Below are 22,560 nucleotides of genomic sequence, written 5' to 3' on the forward strand. Positions count from 1 at the left end.
AGGGGCGGTAGCACTTGCTTGCCCAGCTCTTGGTAAAGTTCTTTTCTCTCTTCCCAGATTTTCGTTCTTAATGGGGTTTGCCAGTGCTTGGCCAAGCACTGATTGGCTGTGTCAATTGTTTATTGTTGTTCGTCTATTTCTTGTATTTTTTTTAAGTTCGTCGCATTATCCTTTTGCTGCTCCTCTGCTCGTGTCCTGTCGATTGCTCAGCCTTGTCTTATCGCACACAAGCATTTGGCATTTTTTGCTGTTGTTGATGTTGTTGTTCTAAAAGTTTTGTCCGTAATTGCAAATTACGCAAGACAAAAAGAAGGCAATGTCAAAGACTATACCCGGATCCGGGCACGTTCCCGTCCCAAGGCCCTTTGCCCTTTGCTCGTGCTCCTCACATCGAAGGTTATTAAAATGAAAATGTGCGTGGCTCCAGTTTGACTACAGGAAGTCTGAAGGCTCTCAGAGAGGTAGGGACTAGGCGAAAGAAGAAGAAGTCGAAAACACGCGAGCTATGTAGAAAATTAAAGCTCCTCCTGAAGAGTAGATATAAACTGCTTAAAATGGAAATACTTACGATTTATATTTTAAGTATGTATAGAAATACCAGATATTATGCCTATATATACCATTTACAAAATATATAGACCAAGTATTGCAAGTTTTTATAAAATATAAGGTTGATATAGCTAAGCAAGTAGTTGAGTTGAGTTTTCACTTATATAATATTCGCATTTCGATTAGTCATAAATAAACTTTTAAATTTATAATAAATATATTTTTTGTATTCGAAAAATTTCTACAAATTTTCCATTTTTATGAGAAATGTTGTGACAGATTAACTAAATATACATATATTAAAACAATTTTTTAAACGGAATCTCGTATACTTGTTCTATATAGATGAAAAATTATTTCTCTCAGTTTTCTTTTGCGATATAAACTAGAATTTGAATTTATTGGGAATTAGTATACTTTTCTCTCTGGGTTTTCTTTCGATAAAAAGCTGTTCCTACTTGAATTTATTGAGCTAAATCATCTAAGCAGAAAAGAGAACTACAAAAAATATATTCAACTAAAGCTTTAATAGCTTGCTTAAAATGTCATAAGATAAGATTAGCTCTAATTTGTGTACTTATTAAGGACGGCCCTTAACTAGCTGTTAGGTAAAAGATCAAACCAATTATAAAATCATATTTATATTAAAAAATTAATATAATTCTCTGGTCATTTCAAACTTAAAAATCGCTTAGAGTCCGCTCCGGACAGAGGGACAGCCGTACGAATAGGGAGGCCTACGTGAGCTGGAGCAATGCCAAGGCCTTAGCGACTATTCAAGAGCAAAATAATAATAATAAATAAATAAAAAATGCCTTGCTTAGCAGATTTACAAACATCCATCTATATATATAAACAAATTCCGTACGATTAAGCTATTTTTATTAATGATAATTTGGCACTTAGCATCGGGCGACAAAAAAACGCAACCGCGAGCATAAATCTTGGCTGTTTCCCACCCTGCCCCCTGCCCCCTCTCCATTTTCCATTTTACTTTTCCATTTTCCTGTTGTACTGGTGTTTCTCCGAATTTTTTGTTTTGGCTTGCAACATGTGACAAAAATTGCCCCCACGCCATTTTCATTGGCATATATTTAGTTTTTTTTTTTTTTTTTTTTTTTTTAATAATTGTGTCTATTTCACAGTCCACTTGCCTTCAATAGGGGGGCCCAACTAAAAATTAATTTTTTTCCTTCGCACAATTCAATAAAACTTGTTTACACAAAGCCGAAAAGCTTGAAAAATTAAACGAAATTCGTTTGGGGCTTATTTCAAATTTATTATGCATACCCTATATAATTTAGAATATACTAGTTCAATATCATTTGTGTTAAAATCTAGTTGCTGTTTAGTTTAGCTAATGGCTTAATTAATAAATTGTATATCACATTTATATATACCTTCAATCGAAAATACTTGATAGAGCAAATATCGATGTTTCCATAATCTTAAGCGAGGATTTTTGATATCGATAGACTTTTCGATCGTCCATAAGTATCGAAACATGGATGGACTGGTCGGTAATCGATAGATTAATGCATAATCGATATACTAATCGACATACCGATACATGATAATGTTCGATAAGGCAATAGACTATCGATAGATTCGAAGCTATCGATATAATTATTTAACTATAGTGATAACTAGATTTCATTAGGGAAGAGCTAGTGCTGCAACTCTTGTCGCATTTATACCTATTTTAATTGCAAAATCGGCCCATGCTAACAATAAATTCTAAAATTAAGGGTATTTATAGAGTCGAGTAGACGTTGTGCCTCTAGAGTGTTTGTTATTTAAGTCACATGAATTTTGTCAATGCATATATACATGTAGATTGATTTTATTGTTGCTGCTGCTGTTGCCGATGATGAAACCGAACTAGAAGAGAGAGATGGAGACAAATAAATAACTAGCTATAGGAAGACGCACTCGCGCGTGTCACGAACATTTTCCAGCAGTACCCAAAAAAATAAAAAATAGAAAAACAAATACTCATAATTTTGTGTGGCATGAAGAGTCACATGCAGCCAAAAACAGGCGAGCACGTGGTCCACTTTTATTTTCCGTCGCATTGTGTTGGTTTTATTTGATTCTTGAAATCGAACAAATGACCACAGCCGTTGCATAAAGATGATGAGAGCTGGATTGCTATCCCAGGAACTGGCAGACATTTCCTTAAAGGCCCGCACTTTGATGGTGGCACATGTTCTTGACGGACTTGTCTGACGCGCCCCAAAAATCAAATCGACAGACAATAAGTGGCCGGCCCCAAGTTGGGCACAACACATGCGTCTGTCATTTGCAGCAAACTGGACCTCACTTCGTTAGCTTTTTGTTTAACTCATGACCATTTAGAGAAGCTTTTCTAGTTTTTTTTTATTCCATTTGACGTCTTTCTTCGATCTTTTTATCATTTCAATTTGTACGCCAAACTTCTTTACAGATTATTTTTTCTTTTTTTTTTCTCTGTTTTTTTCTCTGTTGTGCTCGACGCATAAATCAAAATAGCTTTGGCATATTTTCCCTTTTCACACACGTGCGCGGATTCAAAGTAAAACAAACAACACGCACTGTTTGGCTCTCGTTTTATGGCTAAGCTATTAAAAGAGCAAAGCAATTGCCGATGGGCTGAGATATATTTAATACCCAGTAATACCCAGTAGCAAAAATCAGGCACACATTAAAAGGAATATTCGTTTGTGGAAAAATAATCAAAGCGCTATAATAAACTTTAAAGCTTCAATATATGTTTAATAAGACTTACAGCGCAGAAAAAGCTGTAATACGCTTTTAAGCTCCGCTAAAGTTTTTAATACAAGGGACTCAACAAAAATGGAAAAACCAACAGGATTAAGTAAAATTATATTTTGGCTTGAGCTTTTGCTGTTTAAATAAAAGCTTAAATGTGCTTTAAAGTCTTCAAATCATTTTCTGCAGTTCCCTATTTGCTGTTGTGTTATAAAGTGACTAGAATTATATTTACTAGACTGGTCTAGTAATTGAAGCAAAATCAATGCCAAATTAACCGAATATTAATCAATTTCATTTAATCGATTAATTTAAGTTCTTTGCTGGGACGTTGAAGACGAAAAGCTTGTGGTGAAGGTAACTTCTCCTCTGATATTAAAGCTCTATCGCCTGAAGTCAAACTTTTAAAGCTTTATTTACTTTTAATGCGTTTCTTTTGGTCGAGTAGCTAACGATAGATTGCCTTATTATTTTATTTATTTGTGCGTATAAAATGTTTATGTTGGCGCACAAGCTCCTCAAATTGCGTGTCAATACGCCAAAAAGTAGGCTAAAAAATTGTTAAGCCGCCGAATCCAGGCTGCTGTTGGCCTGCTCAACTGGCGTGTACTCAATAGATGGCTTAAATGATAAGTCATCGAAGCAAGCCAATTCGTGGATAACAGCTGCTTGCCACACCCACTTCCGACTGATGAGCCAAACATTGGACATTGCGTGCCGCTGGGTCATTATTTGAGGGCTGCTTTGGATGGGAGTTTCGTATTGTTCTTGGTGTTGTGAGTTGTTGCTGTTCGCTTGTGCAAATAACAGAAAAATATAATATTAATTCACATTCTGGCTAAAATGAAAAAGCCACAACACAAGCAAACGCACCAATTACCAAATACACTGTGAGAAATTTGAATATGCTAAAAAGAAAATCGTCTTAATTAAAGCAAAAAGTTCGGCAAATATCAATAAGTAGATAAAGTTAAAGAGGACGAGTAGGAAAAGTTTGCTTTGGTTTGAACCAGCGATTTCTTCTGTTTCTTAAACGAAGCTAGGATAGGAAGTTGTTAGTAAAGTTATTTTCTGTAAAATTATTTAATTACTCATTAAATTTTTTGTTTTGATCCGCAAATTTGTAATTTTTGTTTATTTCAAGCCAAGATTATAGGAAATTTAATGTACCTCCACATTTTTTCACAGTGTAATTGAAGCAACGAACCAACTGAATGTCATTCAATTGATGACTTTGTCCATTCGCCGTATTGCGGCTTGCGGGGATTTGCAGGGTATTTGACTTGGCCGCAATGATGACGTTAATTTCCTGTGCTGCGTTTCAATTGTTACATTTTCTAACTTTTTTTTTTCGCCTGCGCTTATTTATTATTAATATTTGAGTACTTCAGCCCGACATTAGAGACATCATCAATCATAACACGAACTCAACATTTTTTGTATTCTAAAATGTCAGCGATTTTGTTGTTGTTTTTGTTGCGTGTCAGCTGTCAAATTGTTGTTGCTGTAGACAAGCTTGTTATTTTAATTAAGCGTTTCATTATGATACTAATTTGTTGAATTTTGGTTGCTTTTGAAAAATAATAAAGCCAATTACGCAGCTGCACAATTATTTGTTGCTGTTTAGTTTCTCATTCGAATTATCATCAAATTATTAATATGAGGTATATTTATCTTCCGGTTAGCATGGAGCAAAATACTTATTTATAGTCTGTCAATAATAGTTTAATTTGCTTTTAATCATTTTATTACACAAATTTTAGATTCCCTTCCAATCTATTCCCTCTCGCCCAGTTCAAACGATCTTATTTTCTTCAACTCCTTCAAACTGTTTATATTATATATATTCCATTCGTAAAGCTAGTTTTCATAAAGGTTCACAGATAAGGATAGATAAAATATTTTATTCTTTTACTCTGATTACAGGGTATTTCCATGTTCAGCGCACTAATTGAATCATTTTCTACTTGCTTTGGACTTTATTTTCCTAGTATATTAAGATTATTAGAAGCACATAGCTACATTTTGTTATTCTTCGACTCGGTTTACAGGGTATTTCCACGTTCAGCGCTCGAATTCACTCTTTCCTTACTTGTTTGGGCTTTGTCTTCGTTCCTGCCGACAGATGTACAAATAAATTTCCAGCTACTCGCATTTCTATATTCACACATTACAAACTATCTCAACGTTTTATTTGGACAAGTCCTAAATAATCGCTATCATCATGAATTTGGCGTGATGTAGTGGCTGCTTTGCACTCCCCAAACGAATCTGCTTGTTGATCAGCTGCTCTAGTTTAGTTACTGCTTTACCGACCGCGCTGGAAGCCAATTCTTCGTTTATTGCACAGCTGAGGGCATGCGCAACCGAATAGGGCGAATAGAGAGGAAAAAGGTGATAAGATCAGGCCATAGTACCGTTTTAAAATATAATCGCGTGATGTAGAGCTTTTGAAAGCTTCCTTATTTTTTTTGTCGTTGGGAAGTAGTAAAGGTTAAGAGTACAGCTCAGCATGTCAGATATATTTGAAGCGCGTGCGAGTTAAGTTCATAACATTTTTTCTTTCTTTGCAAATAATTTTTGCAAAGACATCAACGACCAAGGCTGCAATTGTGGTACAGTTTGGAAGTGTTCTTTTGGTACGCTAATAGAAACCAAAAACCTTCATAACAACTCGACCCACTAACCTAATTGTGATTCGGGGTGACCCTTAAAGAAAAGGTATTTATATGTGCTAGTGTTGAGACTTGGAACTAATTAAGGCTTCCACAGTTTCCGTGCCTGCTCAGTTGACTAGATTTAGACGTACTAGTCGGCACTACCAGAGGGGGAGATCGGACCAGACAAGGGCAACACCAAGAGCACGTGTCGCACTTAGCAACCCAGCAGAACCAATTTTGTTGCTATTTTACTTATCAGCCGCTGTCTTGCGAAGAACAACATCTGGCATAGCCTCGGAAAACGGCGTCAAGCGGGTGAAACGCTTACTATTTATGCAGCACCATCGGGACCGCATGCACTAAGCATATAGTGTAACCTGCAGAGAGTAACAAAGGAGCCGAGTCTGTATTACTTTTGGTGTACCCCTTTCGCTTGCTTAGCAGCATTGCCATATAATTCCATTAATTGTTTAACGTTGCCAAGATGGACGGCTAATAGATCCTTAGTTTTAATTTTTATTTCCTTTAATTTTTTTTTTCTTTTACTAATTTCTTTAAAACAAAATGTGCAATGAATATGCCTAAATAAGTTAAAGCGAGAGGAAATTCCTACACCACCGACCTTGACCGTTGCTCATATATATATATATATATATATATATATATATACATGTGTTTATATACTTATAAATTTCTTTTTGTAATATTTAGCAACAGCGATCATAATCGTCGTATACATTGGGCCCAACGTCTGCTTCGAAGGATATCGCGTGAGTAAGAGTTTAAACCAATGCCTATAGATATATGTAATTATATACACACATGAACATTTAAATGCAGTTAATTTAGCAAGACGGTAAATTAATTACTATCCGTCAAGTCTCAAGATAATGTTGGTGAATTTCTCCTTCCCCTTAATTTCTTTATGGGATTTAAACTAGTTATTGCACATTCATCATATTAACTTTGGATTCAAATTTTGTTTGGAAACTGTATATTTTTTTTGTAAATAGAGTTATACTCACCTTGCTATTAATTGGCAACAAAATTGAACAATGCGTGAATAAACGAATTATATTAGCTTATATGATATGATATCCTAATTCCATAATTAATTGTTTTATCTGTCAAGTACCCATGTTAGCCGCTTGCAATTTATAGTGATGGTTTAAGAACCTGAAATAGGGACAAGCATCCACATTCCATTTTTTTTGCTTGTCAAGGTAGGGAGGGTAAAGAGAAAGAGAGACGATCAACACCTTAGTTCTCTCACTTACGCGAAATTGAATAGTTTGAATTTGGGTGTTCGGTCGGAACACATTAATGGTGCCCATACTAGAATCCGGTTTTTTTTTGTTTCAATGGATTTACTTAAATCAATAAGTTTTTTTTTATTTTTTTTTGATCGCACTTAAACTATGTGTTTATGGTAAGTGCAAAAGGGAAAGGAAAAAACCCCGACCAGTCCGACGAGCTATTGTCCGAGTATTAGCAAGAAGTGCGAACCTCCAATCCCTATGCACCCGGTTAGGCAACAGCCACGGCCGTTTGTTTTTATTTTTGGTAGATGGCCAAACGAAAGGCAAAAACAGAACCCGAACCATCCCCACCATTACATATATGGCGCCCAACACGTGGGACCCTAGCAAGAACGTAAAACTTTTACTTCTTGCGTAAGCACGACTAACACCTAGTGCACAACAATCCCCAATCGAAACTCGAAGTTATACCATATCAATTACTACCTATTATTTTTTAATTACCCTGTTAGGCCCCTTTCTCGGGAAAATACGTTGTGTTCAGACAGTAGTTAGTTGTAGGAATTTGCGATTGTAATTCAGGCATTGCTGGATTAGTCGACCACAATTAATTACTAGTACTTTAAGCAGCGGGTAAGATCGGAAAAGAGGGAATAATAATCAAATTTGGGTTAATTGTTTCAAGGACTATTTGGAATTACAACAAACTGGAAATATTTCGGATGTTGTCTAGTAGTCCATGAGCAGTAAAAATCCAAATCAGAAATAGACTCCAGTAAAATAAATAGCACAAATTCAACTACTCAGGTTTGCTTAAGGATTGTAAGCAATAACGTGTGGGAAAAAGACAGATAGAATAAATAACCAAGACTTAATAATACAAGTCCTATTTAGTTTTCCTTTTGTTGTTTGGAAACAAGCAAAAGTTTGCATTCATTATGGCAGTGAGACGAAGCACAGAGAGCATAGTTGCAGCGATTAACGCGCAAGATCCATTTTGTGGCATTTGCCATGAGCAATTGCAAGCAGAACAGCTATCTGCGACTACTCCTTGTCAACACCGTTTTCACGACGTTTGCATAAGCAATACACTAAAGACAACCCCAAAATGTCCAGTATGTGAGGCAGATTGCAACCCAGGGCAACTAATATTTATGAACAATACACTGGCAGCGGAGTTACACTCAGCTGGTAATGCTGAAACAGACGAAACTCTATCGCGAAATACTCTACCTTGCCAAGATGGTTCGACTACTACAGGTATCAGGAGAGGTCAGCGATTCGGAAAAGGGCGAGGAGCCACGCCCAAGCGAAGTATGCAAACTAGGTCTATGAATCGAAATCATAGAGAATATTTAGGTAGTTGCATGTCTTTAGGCAGCAACGGAAATAAGTCAGTGGACAATGGTCCAAATGTAGAGACAATTACCTATATCAACGAAGCTCTACAATCTCAGCAAAGGACTTTAATAGCAGAACTCAAAAACGTTATTAAAGCTTCTGTTGAACAATCACTGCAAGAGAAGTTAGCAACATTAAATGTACGAAGTGAGCAAGCTGAATCAACACGCTCTAGATTAGTTCAGTCTCCAAGGGGATTAGGTGCTGATACTCTCCCTAATAGTGCCCAGAACTCTGACATACCCCTTGACTGCGGACCATACAGCCCCAGAGGTAGCAATCGATCAAACTCAAGTTTGAGTTCAGAAAAAGCAGCTAGCATTATGCAAACCTGGCGACTTAAATTTGACGGTTCGAAAGACTCTATGCAGATAGATGAATTCTTGTATCGAATTCGTTCATTAACGGCTCAAAATTTGAACGGCGACTATAGGCTGCTTTGTGACAATCTTCATTTACTTTTCTTCGGGAAAGCCAATGATTGGTTTTGGAGCTTCCACAAGAAAAACCCACAGTATACCTGGTTGGCTTTCTGTACGGATTTCCGACTTAGATTCGAGGACGTTAAAGACGACTTTGACTTGTGGGAACTAATTAGGAAAAGACGCCAGAAAGATCAGGAGACATTTGATGATTTTCAATCAGCGATTGAAGGCCTGGTTAGCCAATTATCTAACGAAATAAGCGAAGACAAGCTTGTTGACCTATTAAAACGCAATGCGAGAACAGCGCTCAGGTACGAACTATTGCATTTGAAGATTAGAACTCGAGCAGAATTAAGAGAGGAAGTTAAGAAACATGAAAGTTTCTGTAGAGAAACTGGCTCGTTTCCCAATCGAACCAAATACGGTAGAGGTAATGTCTCTGAGTTACTGGAAAATAATGATATAGAAGATAATATTTCAGAAATACAGAACAAGAAAATAGTGTGCTGGAATTGCGATAAAGTGGGACACCGATTCGATGACTGCATGGGAGAAAGGCGTATATTCTGCTACGGTTGCGGTGCTAAAAATACTTTTAAACCCAATTGTAGCAAATGCAATCTTTTGGGAAACCGGAAGCGGGATGCGCAGACCAACACCAGTTTGACGCATCCCACAAAAGAATAAAGTCCTTGCCAGAAATACAGTCATATGGTAGTTTGGAGCAATCAACTCCAAATACTATATTTACAACTTATATGGCAAATACATGTTCAGTCGCCGAGACTGCAACTCAAACTGACATTGAAAATAAGTACGTACCGTACCATATTAGAGTAAAACACTATCTTGACACACGAAGACGAATTTTTAGCAGCATAGAACCCATCGAATTTCTCAGTCGGCCAAAACGCTCTACTGTTCGACTTAGGAAATTCTGGAAAAATATTAAAAGTCTTCGTAAGAAGCTCGTTCAATCAGTGTTTATGAGCTCAGATAACCGCTTGTACACTGAGTTAAGCCTAGAGGGAGAAAAATATGTAGCATTATTAGATTCCGGAGCGACGATTAGTTGCCTCGGTAATGTTGCAGCTAAGTCACTGTTGTCACATCCCAAAGCGCGCAAATGCTCTGGATCAATCCGAACAGCTAACAACGCTATTTGCCCAGTGGTAGGCAAACTGACACTTAAAGTTGAATTTCGAAAACAAGTGCATAATGTTGATTTTTATGTTATACCCGATTTGAAACAAGATGTTTACTTAGGCATAAATTTTTGGCAGGACTTTGGACTGTTAACGAATTTAATTCGTCCTGATGAGTCCGTAAATGAATTAGACAACAGTAACGAACAGGATATCCAGGAAACAGCGAAAATGCATCAGCTAACCGCTGAAGAAAAGTCACGATTAAATTCGATCATTTCTAATTTCTATTCTTATGAAAAGGAAGGATTAGGACGCACTGAGTTAATCGAACATCGCATTGAAATAGATAATGTGACCCCCGTCAAACAAAGACATTGGCCTATTTCGCCCGCCGTTGAAAAGCTAATGTTTGACGAGATCGAGAAAATGCTAGCTTTAGATATAATAGAGGTATCGCATAGCCCCTGGAGCAGCAACTGCGTCCTTGTGCAAAGAAAGGATAAAAACAGGCTGTGTCTAGATTCTCGAGTCATAAATAAGTACACTCGTAAAGATGCGTACCCTCTACCCCATATCGACGGAATTCTTAGTCGTCTGCCGCCGGCTAAATATATAACGGGCCTCGATATGAAGCACGCATTCTGGCAGATACCCCTAGAAGAAAAATCACGTCAGTATACCGCTTTTACAGTCCCTAATCGTCCATTATTTCAATACAAAGTAATGCCGTTTGGATTGTGTAACGCTCCTCAAACGCTTTGTAGACTAATGGAACGCGTGATACCAGCCCATTTGCGGACCCGCGTATTTGTCTACTTAGATGATTTACTTCTGCTATCAGAGGACTTCGATTCGCATATGTTGCTTTTGCAGGAAGTAGCGCTGCACTTGCGTAAAGCGAACTTGACAATCAACATCGCAAAATCAAAATTTTGTATGCGGGAAATTAAATATTTGGGCTTTATAATTGGGTATGGTCAACTAAAGACGGACCCTAGCAAAATACAAGCTATTAACGAATTCCCTGTACCAAAAAGTGTAAAACAACTGAGACGTTTTCTTGGACTCGCTGGATGGTATAGACGTTTCGTTAATCATTATGCAACAGTTAGCTTTCCGCTTACAGAGTTGCTAAAGAAATCGAAAGTATTGAAATGGAACACTGATGCTGATTCCGCTTTCAACACCTTAAAAACACTTTTAACTTCTGCACCTGTATTGGCTACACCCGACTTCTCAAAACCTTTTAGATTAGTTTGCGATGCTAGCACAACTGGTTTAGGATGCGTTCTAGCTCAACTAAATGAACAGGAAGAGGAGGCTCCAATAGCATACATGTCAGAGAAACTGTCAAAGGCCCAACGGAATTATAGTGTGACCGATCTGGAATGCTTAGCCGTAATAAGAGGTATTTTTAAATTTAGAGCGTATATAGAAGGACAGGACTTCGAAGTAATAACTGATCATGCTTCCTTACAATGGCTCATGAGACAGAAGGATCTCAGAGGACGTCAAGGTAGATGGGTGATCAAATTACAGGGCTTCAAGTTTAAAGTCTCGCATCGTAGCGGTACACAAAATGTTGTCGCTGATGCGCTATCGCGTCAAAATGAGACAGAGCTTGCGGAATTCGAGGAGCAAGGTCCCATAGTTGACCTGTCTTCACCCGAATTCAAATCGCCAAACTATCTGGATCTGATAGACAGTATTTCTTCTAACCAATCCAGATTACCGGATTTACAGATAATCGACGGTTTTATATATAAACGTACTGAGCCAGCGACGGGATATAGCATTCAGGAGAAACAATCCTGGAAACTCTGGATACCTTCGTCTCTCACCCTACAAGTGATAGAGAGAGCCCACAATCCCCCTAACGCTGCACACAGTGGCATCGGAAAAACAATAGAGAAACTCAAGAGATACTTGTTTTGGCCAAAAATGTCGGCCCAAATTCATGAATATATAGTCAATTGTAAAGTTTGTCGGCAAACGAAAAGCCCCAATGTAGTGTTGAGACCTCCAATGGGCAAGCCTATGACGTCAGAACGGCCATTTCAGAAGCTCTACATGGATCTTCTAGGGCCATATCCTCGGTCCAAGAACGGCAATATAGGTCTCCTGATGGTTGTAGACCATAATACTAAATTTCATTTTATGTGGCCTCTTCGCGCGTTTACTACCAACAAAATTATCGACTATCTAGAAAACACACTGTTTTGCACTTTCGGCGTGCCAGAAACTATTCTGACCGACAATGGCTCTCAGTTCATTTCTAGTGTCTTTAAAGCTTTTCTTACCCGGTATGGAATCCTCCACATTCGAACGGCAATATACTCGCCACAAAGTAATGCGAGTGAGCGAGTAAATAGATCAGTATTAGCGGCTATTAGAGCCTATATCGGAAAAGATCATTCAAATTGGGATAAAAAGCTGTACGCCATTTGTGCTGCCTTGAGAGCCAGCGTTCACCAAAGTACAGGGTACTCTCCATATTTTTTAGCGTTTGGACAGAATATGATGTTAAACGGTAAAGACTATGACTTGCTAAAGCGACTTAACCTCTTGTCCGAAGACACTGCTATTGAGAGGCCCACAGCCTTACAAGTAATCCGTCAGATAGCTAAAGACAATGTAGCTCAGTCACATAATAGAAATGCTAAGATATATAATTTGCGCAGCCGAAACATAAGTCTTACTGCCGGTACGAAAGTCTTCGCCCGCAATTTTTGTCAGAGTAACGCGCAAAAGAAGTTTAGTTCTAAGCTTGCACCAGTTTTCATTCCGGCGATTGTTGTACAAAAAGTCAGCCCAGCCTACTATCAACTAGCTAATGAAACAGGTAAATGCATCGGTACTTTTCATCTCAAAGATATACAAACTAGTAACAAGTTCTAACTCAACAGTTATTATAGTTATTTCAGTTTATGTCCCGCTAGCAAGTAGCGCTGCATAAACTGTGGTGTAGTGGCTGCTTTGCACTCCCCAAACGAATCTGCTTGTTGATCAGCTGCTCTAGTTTAGTTACTGCTTTACCGACCGCGCTGGAAGCCAATTCTTCGTTTATTGCACAGCTGAGGGCATGCGCAACCGAATAGGGCGAATAGAGAGGAAAAAGGTGATAAGATCAGGCCATAGTACCGTTTTAAAATATAATCGCGTGATGTAGAGCTTTTGAAAGCTTCCTTATTTTTTTTGTCGTTGGGAAGTAGTAAAGGTTAAGAGTACAGCTCAGCATGTCAGATATATTTGAAGCGCGTGCGAGTTAAGTTCATAACATTTTTTCTTTCTTTGCAAATAATTTTTGCAAAGACATCAACGACCAAGGCTGCAATTGTGGTACAGTTTGGAAGTGTTCTTTTGGTACGCTAATAGAAACCAAAAACCTTCATAACAACTCGACCCACTAACCTAATTGTGATTCGGGGTGACCCTTAAAGAAAAGGTATTTATATGTGCTAGTGTTGAGACTTGGAACTAATTAAGGCTTCCACAGTTTCCGTGCCTGCTCAGTTGACTAGATTTAGACGTACTAGTCGGCACTACCAGAGGGGGAGATCGGACCAGACAAGGGCAACACCAAGAGCACGTGTCGCACTTAGCAACCCAGCAGAACCAATTTTGTTGCTATTTTACTTATCAGCCGCTGTCTTGCGAAGAACAACATCTGGCATAGCCTCGGAAAACGGCGTCAAGCGGGTGAAACGCTTACTATTTATGCAGCACCATCGGGACCGCATGCACTAAGCATATAGTGTAACCTGCAGAGAGTAACAAAGGAGCCGAGTCTGTATTACTTTTGGTGTACCCCTTTCGCTTGCTTAGCAGCATTGCCATATAATTCCATTAATTGTTTAACGTTGCCAAGATGGACGGCTAATAGATCCTTAGTTTTAATTTTTATTTCCTTTAATTTTTTTTTTCTTTTACTAATTTCTTTAAAACAAAATGTGCAATGAATATGCCTAAATAAGTTAAAGCGAGAGGAAATTCCTACACCACCGACCTTGACCGTTGCTCATATATATATATATATATATATATATATATATATACATGTGTTTATATACTTATAAATTTCTTTTTGTAATATTTAGCAACAGCGATCATAATCGTCGTATACATTGGGCCCAACGTCTGCTTCGAAGGATATCGCGTGAGTAAGAGTTTAAACCAATGCCTATAGATATATGTAATTATATACACACATGAACATTTAAATGCAGTTAATTTAGCAAGACGGTAAATTAATTACTATCCGTCAAGTCTCAAGATAATGTTGGTGAATTTCTCCTTCCCCTTAATTTCTTTATGGGATTTAAACTAGTTATTGCACATTCATCATATTAACTTTGGATTCAAATTTTGTTTGGAAACTGTATATTTTTTTTGTAAATAGAGTTATACTCACCTTGCTATTAATTGGCAACAAAATTGAACAATGCGTGAATAAACGAATTATATTAGCTTATATGATATGATATCCTAATTCCATAATTAATTGTTTTATCTGTCAAGTACCCATGTTAGCCGCTTGCAATTTATAGTGATGGTTTAAGAACCTGAAATAGGGACAAGCATCCACATTCCATTTTTTTTGCTTGTCAAGGTAGGGAGGGTAAAGAGAAAGAGAGACGATCAACACCTTAGTTCTCTCACTTACGCGAAATTGAATAGTTTGAATTTGGGTGTTCGGTCGGAACACATTAATGGTGCCCATACTAGAATCCGGTTTTTTTTTGTTTCAATGGATTTACTTAAATCAATAAGTTTTTTTTTATTTTTTTTTGATCGCACTTAAACTATGTGTTTATGGTAAGTGCAAAAGGGAAAGGAAAAAACCCCGACCAGTCCGACGAGCTATTGTCCGAGTATTAGCAAGAAGTGCGAACCTCCAATCCCTATGCACCCGGTTAGGCAACAGCCACGGCCGTTTGTTTTTATTTTTGGTAGATGGCCAAACGAAAGGCAAAAACTGAACCCGAACCATCCCCACCATTACAGTGAGGTGCAACGGGTCCGTTGGCTGTTAAAGACTGTTTGCCCTGGGCTTTTGTGGTCTTTTATGGCATTGAGCTTATGTCAACAGAGTTAAGGAAGCGCGCGAGCCCCCATTGAAAGATACTCGTTCCGCAAAAGATACAGATACAAATACACTGTAACAGATACATTTGCAAAAGTGTTTGCACTGCCTTAGCCGCAGCCTATTTTTGTTGGTATCTCGTTTTTAGTGCTGGCTGTCAACACATTTTAAGTCGCATTTTGTATATTTATGGGATTGCACGGCTATTTGCGTATTGTTGAGCTTAGACAAACTTTACTTCACTTTGCACATAAGAAGCAGTACATATCTTATGAATATTAAGATTTTGATAGAAACAAATAAAAAACTATCGATAAACAGTTCTGCAGTCATCTATATCGATTATGTTAAAACCTGTCGATTATTTAAATCGACTAATTACTAAAATAACAATAAGTATATTTTTGAATATGCCTCTAAAGATATCTAGCGATAGTTTCGATAGTTATCGATTGGCACTGTTTGCTCGATTATTTATCGATAAGTCAATCAATCAGTCGCTACATTGAAATACACTGCAAAATTTCTGTGACATTTTTGGTATTCAAATGTCAACGTGAATCCATTCACGAGTTGCCAACAATTTAAAGTCAATCAATCAATCAGCTTTTGCCTCTGCATCCAACAGTTTATTCAGCTTGACATCAATCGCATCAAAATAAGCGATTGAGTGTGTTTGGGGGGGAGGGAGCGAGCGGGGTTAAGGCACCTGTTCTTAGTCGAGAATACTTTCAGAAATTTGATATGCAACCGTTGGCTGATCATTTATCATTGCGAGGCGTCAAATTAAGTGTTATTCTCATGTTGAGATACAATATCTTAACGCCAATAGCTTGTGCATGGCTCAAGTCCTGCTTCACACACACAAACACACAGACACACAAACAAACAGTAGCTGCGGAAGCGCACAAGAAGTGGGATAGATTATATACACACATTCTGCCTGTTGCCAGCCTCGCCTTGCCACCTAAATTTACTCAGCCCTGCAGATTGACATATGTATCACTAATACCAACAAAACCAACAACAACAACAACAGTAACAACGACAACAACAGCAACAACACATAACTCTTCATGTTATACGAGCACCAATATCTCATCATCTGTGTTGTTGTTGTTTTTGTTGTCGCTTTTTTGTCTCTGTTTTTGTTTGCCTTTTGCTTTGAAGAAACTTGATTTTTGGGCGTCGCTTTCAATATACCCTGTATGAGCACATAGGGTATATATATTATTGAGCAAGCGCTCATTAATTCCTCATTATTATTTTCTAATTAAAAATGTATTATGAAATTAATTGTTTTTTCAACTATTGCACAAATTTAAAATCCATTTGAGTTTTGTACAGCTTTCAATTGGTTTTGACATTTCAATCAAAGCCCGCAAATCAAATTCCAACAGAGTTGCATATTCTATCAGCCTAATATTCCGTTTACACAATTTATTTTGCCAAAAACAATTATATTTTAGATATTTTTAGTTTTTCTGTTTCTTTTGCTATGATTCCAAACTTTTATCAATTCAACTGTATAGATAATTGTTATCTATAATTTTGTTGCTATCTTTAAAATATTTAAAATGTTTTATTAATTGATTTAATTTACGTTAAATTAACGTTATCGTTGCGCTTGCCTTACAGGGTATTTGTGTATCATTGAGTTCTTTTTCACCTATTTACATATGTTCTGCAATTTTCACCGTCTGCCCTGAGTCTTTGTTTAGCCTATCGTTTTTTGCACTGCTACACACGCAACACACACACACACGCACACGAACATTCACACTCACAACACACACAGCTGTCCGTTGGCTTTTGTATATTGCCAAATCACTGGCGCTGCTTTTTCTACTCTTTTTTTTTTTTTTGCTGCTTCTTTTGTTGCCTCTTGTTTTTGCCAAGTGAAAACCAGTTCCAGCAGCAGCGACCGCGGCTGCGGCTGCGGCAGCGCAGCAGCTGAGACAACAGCAGATGCCGGCCGGCACACATTTTGGGCATTCAGGTCTGTCAGCCGATCGTCTGATCGAATGTCTGGCGCGCTGAGAGCATGTTACGCTCTCTCTTGCTCTCTTTGCCGGCTGTGCGCTCTCTTTGAGTGCTTTTCGCTCTCTCATGCGCTGTTGCAGCGCTGCAGCAGCTTTCAATTGGAGTTGCAAACGCTTTTTTTTTTTTTCTTTTTGGTGGGCCTGGCCAACACGCACGTAGACCAGAGCCATAGCCACGCTTGCTGCGGTTGCTTTTTATGTGGAATTCCGCGTTGAGTCGTACACCTGGTCAGCGTCTGCCAGGTCTGTTGCCAGGTGTCTCTCACGGCTCTATGTGTGTGCCCCCCGGTATATGCTTGATGACGTGATTTTGACGGCGTTCGCCGCGATGAATCGGCGCAAATATTTCGCAAATTATTTGGTAAATTACAACTACAACAAGAAATAATAATGCGCCGCGCAATTGTGAGCGGAACTTGTGAAATGTTTCTCCAGCGACCAATTCAAATGCATGTCAGTGGCGCCTCCCCCAAAGGGGTAGGGGACAGCAAACGGATATGGGAACTGCGCAAATTGTCTGGCCAATGCGCCACACTGCATTTGGCTCAGTGTCTCAATATGTTGGTTCATGTGGGCGGCGGTTGGGCTCGGTTGGGTTCAATAAAAACAAACCATATTTGGCGTGAGATCTGAAAAGGTTTCGATTTTATAATCCAGCCATAGCCAGCAACTAGGTTAGTCACTTGACTGCAAAGTGGGCGTTTCCCTCATCCCCCCTCCGGCAGCAATTACCCAGTCTCCAGCTTAATGCACTTATTCTCTGATTTAATGGAAAATACATAACTTCAATATGTATTTTTAGATAGAGCGTATAAATTTCATATGAATTTCATTTGCGATAATAGTTAGTTTAAGGTTGTAAGGTTTAGAAAAAAGAAACTTTAAAAAAATGTGTAAAAAAATTTTAAACTTTCTTGAAAATATGCATTATTAGAACTGAAAAACAGCAAGATAAAATTATATAATAATAGGTAACGTAAAGTTTAAGGTCATATTTTCTTAATTGGCAAGAAAAATTCCTTTTCAAGACGAAGAATATATGTTCTACATTAAGCACAAACATTTCTATGCTTAAGAAGACTCAATTTTTAACTAAAAGTTCTTTAAAGAATTACGTGATATGGGGGTTCGACTTTCGATAAATAATCGATAATACGTTTGAAACATCGTGAAGCTAAATTTATTTAAAAACGAGTGAAGGCTCGAATCAGACCAAATCCTTAGCCCCTCTATTAGGCGGACACTGATCTTGAGTTGCCAAAACTTACCCAAGGGGTCGCTGTTTGCGTTTAAGAGTATTCACTGTACCAATTTTTCATCTAAAAAGAAATCCCTTGTTTTTGATCCATAACAACATTGGTTTGGCTATATTCTATAGTTTATCGATCTGTTCGACCTTGTCTATAACAAAATCAAATATAAAAATGTAATCAGGTTTATGTGAAAACTGAGCATTAGGCTCGTATAAAATGATATTTATTTGATGGAAGGAGCAGCAAAAGAAGCTGTAAAGTTATCTCTATATGATTTAAGGGCTTGACAATGTCTCTTATTTAATGACAGACTATTGATACTCTCTGGCAGGGTATTGGAACTAAGATAGGTTATCATTTGGCAGCTTCTTGTCTACTATTTTTAGTTCTCAGATCTTATCTGAACAGTCTGCTTCTGACTGAAGGTATATATATATCAGTTTTATTAAAGTATTCTTTTTTTTTTTTAGAGTAAATTATTAAAGTTGTTTCCGGCTTTGTTCAATTAGTAGAAAACAGCTTCTGGCTATTAGACTGTCTTGTTATTATTGTTAAAATTATTATTATCAGCATTTTGAGTAGTTTCCCGTTTACTTTGATTCGAGTCTGAGTTCACGTATTTCGCATTTAGTTTGAACATGATTTGTAATACTCACTGTTGGGCATAGATAACGTTTGTTATTTATTATCATTGCTGTTGACTTGTTGACTGAATTGTGCTACCACTCAATCTTGACTGAATGAATAACTGACTGACTGACTGACTGAATGACTGCTTAACTATTTATATTTTGGGGGCTCGTCTGTGACGCGACGCTGACGACGCATGATGTGGCAAAAAAAAGAAAAAAAAAAGAGCTATTGTTGTTGATGGAGGGGTGGAGTGGGTGGCGGGCGGGGGGGCGTAATATGAGCCATGATAATTTAAAAAGCACACACAAACACACACACAAATAAGTAGAGGTGCATTTGTATATATATATATATATATATATATATTAGATATGATGTATGTTGTTTATACATCTAAATAGGAATTTCTCTAGACCCTTTTAAAGGGTATTCTAATGAAGCCAAGAAATGAGGTTGACAGAGAGGCGGGAAACATCTCGTAACCCATAAAGCATATATATATTCTCGATCAACAGCCGTCTATTTGTCAGATTGTTTTTAAGCGAACTAGTCTCTCAGGTGTTTGTATATGTAGCTGCCATAGAAGATGCTTGGGCCAAACGTGGCACTTATTGGTTTTACTAGGCGCCTTGCAGATATGCAAAATTCCATCCATATCGGAGCACTATGTGATATAGCTGCCATAGAAACGATTCCATCAAGTATATGGTCAAGTATATCAAGTATTTCAAGATGATATATGGGGCCAATTCTTATCAGTATATATTGTAATTCTTTCTAAGAACGATCGGTTGCAAAATGTGTTTTTGGCTGGAAAAAAAGACATTTCCCCCTTCACATGTCTGCAAAACCACGAGACAAATATCGACAACAAGGGTATTTAATCTGCGAGTTAACCCCATTTTCTGATTTTTTAATATATGATGCTTTTGGCTTTCATATTTTGTGGAATGTTTGTGGAACTGTCTCTGGTTCTGTTTCCCAATCTCGATGCCAGCTTTTAAGCTGATTGAAGTCGGACAATTGATTTGCATTGTCTTTTGGTTTTGGCGTATATATTTTGTTATTTTTTTCTGATAAAAAATTGTGTTAAGTGAATTGCTGCTGCAGTCGCCAAAAATAAACCAGAGACTCGTGAAAAACTTGTGTGCAAAAGAAAAGCAAAGCAGAGAATTTTGTGTCTGCTGTCTGAAAATTCCAGCAGATGTTGCGATTTGCGTCTTTTGGCACAGTTTATATTTATTTTTATCGCATTATTTTCAATCTGGGGGGCGCTGACAAGCTGAAGCTGATAAACGTGTTTAATCTACGGGTTTTTTTTTTTTTTTTTTTTTTTTTTAATTGACATACAAATTTGCACAAAGAAAATATATTTTATTTGCAAGTGCTCGAAATAATTGTAAAAAAATGCCTAACATATTCCAAAATCGTCAAATTTTGCTTGTGTAAATCTTTTCTCAAATATTTGCTGTTTCTCTATTTCATATAAATTGTGTTTATTTTTGTCTCCGCCAGGCGAAACTGCATAAACATTTCGAATTTATTTGAGTGCTGCTTTCTGTTTGTTTATTCGCCTTTTTTTTCTCGCCTTTTCTCTGCTGCTTCTTCTTGAAGTTCGTTCTCATCATTGATTGCAGCGAGAAATTTGAAACAATTTAGCAAAATTGCCGCACGTGAAGGGTATTATGAATCAGTCATGCAATATGTAACGCATAGAAGATATCCCCTTCTTCCTCGACTATATAGTCGCACATATATGCCAGATCAGAATCATTAATTGAATCGATTTAGACTCTTGTGTTTTTCCAGATATCTTGACCAAGCTCGGCTCTTGGTCTCTTGCTCTCTACAAGTTATTATCTATATTGGATCTATATATTTGGCTTATATAGCTAGCATAGGAACAATCGGTAGCTTCTTGCATGGAAACCTTTATGACATTTATATCATATAGTTGCCATGGAAAAAATCAGTTCGTCGAAAGGAAAGTTGTATGAAAATCTTTTTTTTTTATCCAGATATCTTGACCAACCTCGGCATTAATTTATTATATCTTATCTTATCTACATCGGACCCCTATTTTATGGGAACAATCAGAACCACAATAAGAGAAGAAGGTTCTTGTATGAAAATCTCTTTTTTTATTTATCAAGATATTGGTATTTATTAGTCTCGCAAGCCTCTTATTGATTAGGAAAATCTTATCGACATCCAACATATCATAAAAATCTATCAATTATTCGATTGCAAGTGAGTTTTTTTTTTCTATGGCAAAGCAAATTCCAGCACTTCAGAGTCTATTTTGAAAAGTCGGTAGCCATATGCCTTAAAGGGTATTTAATGTACGGTGTAGTTGTTCACTCTCATGTTCTTTTTGTATTACTAACTGGCAACATTTTTCGCACAGGATTTTGAAAATTTCATCAGCGTTACGTAAAATTGTGCGCTCTTGAAATTGCAGACGAAAGTGAAAAGTGCGCACATATAGTACACACTTTATATATCTACATATATGCTCGATAATATAGCATATATATATACACACACGCACACACATTGACAGTTTATTACATTTTCAAGGCAGCCCATCAAATGCTTCAAATGCTTTTCATGCCCCACCGCCCCGCTCCGCCCGCCGCGCCGACGTCTCACACGTGACTATGTGGGTTAGCTGGGGGCCCAGCTGAAATAATTTGTTGATCTATTAGAATGAATGAATGACAGCGAAAATCGATGTCCATATAGTGAATGAATGCGATGTGTGAAATGTGAATTTCCATGGAATATTCAATGTTAATTAAATATTAAAATTTAATTATCGGCCAGATCTAAGACACTATTTGGGTTTTATATACATACATGTTGCTTTTGCTAGTTATGGCAAAAAACAATAAAAGTTCTTGTTTATTTTGTACAATTAGATCAAAATAGTTTCCATGTTTTAAAGGATTTGGGCGCACAGTATTTGTAAACATTTTTATTCTGTTTGAAAACTGGTAATACAAAGAAATACAAAGAATACAAAGAATTTGCTCTCAAATTGAAAGTTCAATTGGCATATATATATATATTCACCAATATTGTATTCTATAGTTAATTTTGTGGGCCTTGTATGAAAATGAGTAATTGTTTCAAATTAGTCAACACTGAAACTGATTCTAAATTCAAATTCTTCTGAATTCAAATATTCGCTAACTCTCAAACTTGTTCATTCTGGATTCAAAAGTAAAACAATTTTATTTTGAATATTGTATTACTTAATTTTATACAATTCAAAAATTTATATTTATATTTTATAACATATTGTTGAACACTAAAATTTCTATTGAATTGTAGTAAAAAGGTTCGTCAAAATC

General features: G+C 37.2%; 1 protein-coding gene and 1 long non-coding RNA gene across 5 annotated transcripts in view; both read left to right on the forward strand.

Moving 5' to 3' along the window:
• Nucleotides 1-22,560, forward strand: part of sima (HIF-1 transcription factor component sima) — a 105,634-nt gene that overhangs the window by 51,807 nt on the left and 31,267 nt on the right. The gene's annotated exons all lie outside the window — the stretch shown is intronic.
• LOC116650328 (uncharacterized) lies at nt 1,931-14,664 on the forward strand. 2 transcript variants are annotated; one of them, XR_011416181.1, is made up of 3 exons: nt 1,931-6,362; nt 6,672-13,638; nt 13,690-14,260. It is a non-coding gene; the product is annotated as an uncharacterized lncRNA (long non-coding RNA). The 2 variants fall into 2 exon arrangements; XR_011416180.1 differs by adding an exon at nt 14,291-14,664 and having other exon boundaries at nt 1,940-6,362; nt 6,672-13,979.

This window comes from Drosophila virilis, chromosome 2 (genome assembly GCF_030788295.1).
Source record: "Drosophila virilis strain 15010-1051.87 chromosome 2, Dvir_AGI_RSII-ME, whole genome shotgun sequence".
Lineage (NCBI taxonomy): Eukaryota > Metazoa > Arthropoda > Insecta > Diptera > Drosophilidae > Drosophila > Drosophila virilis.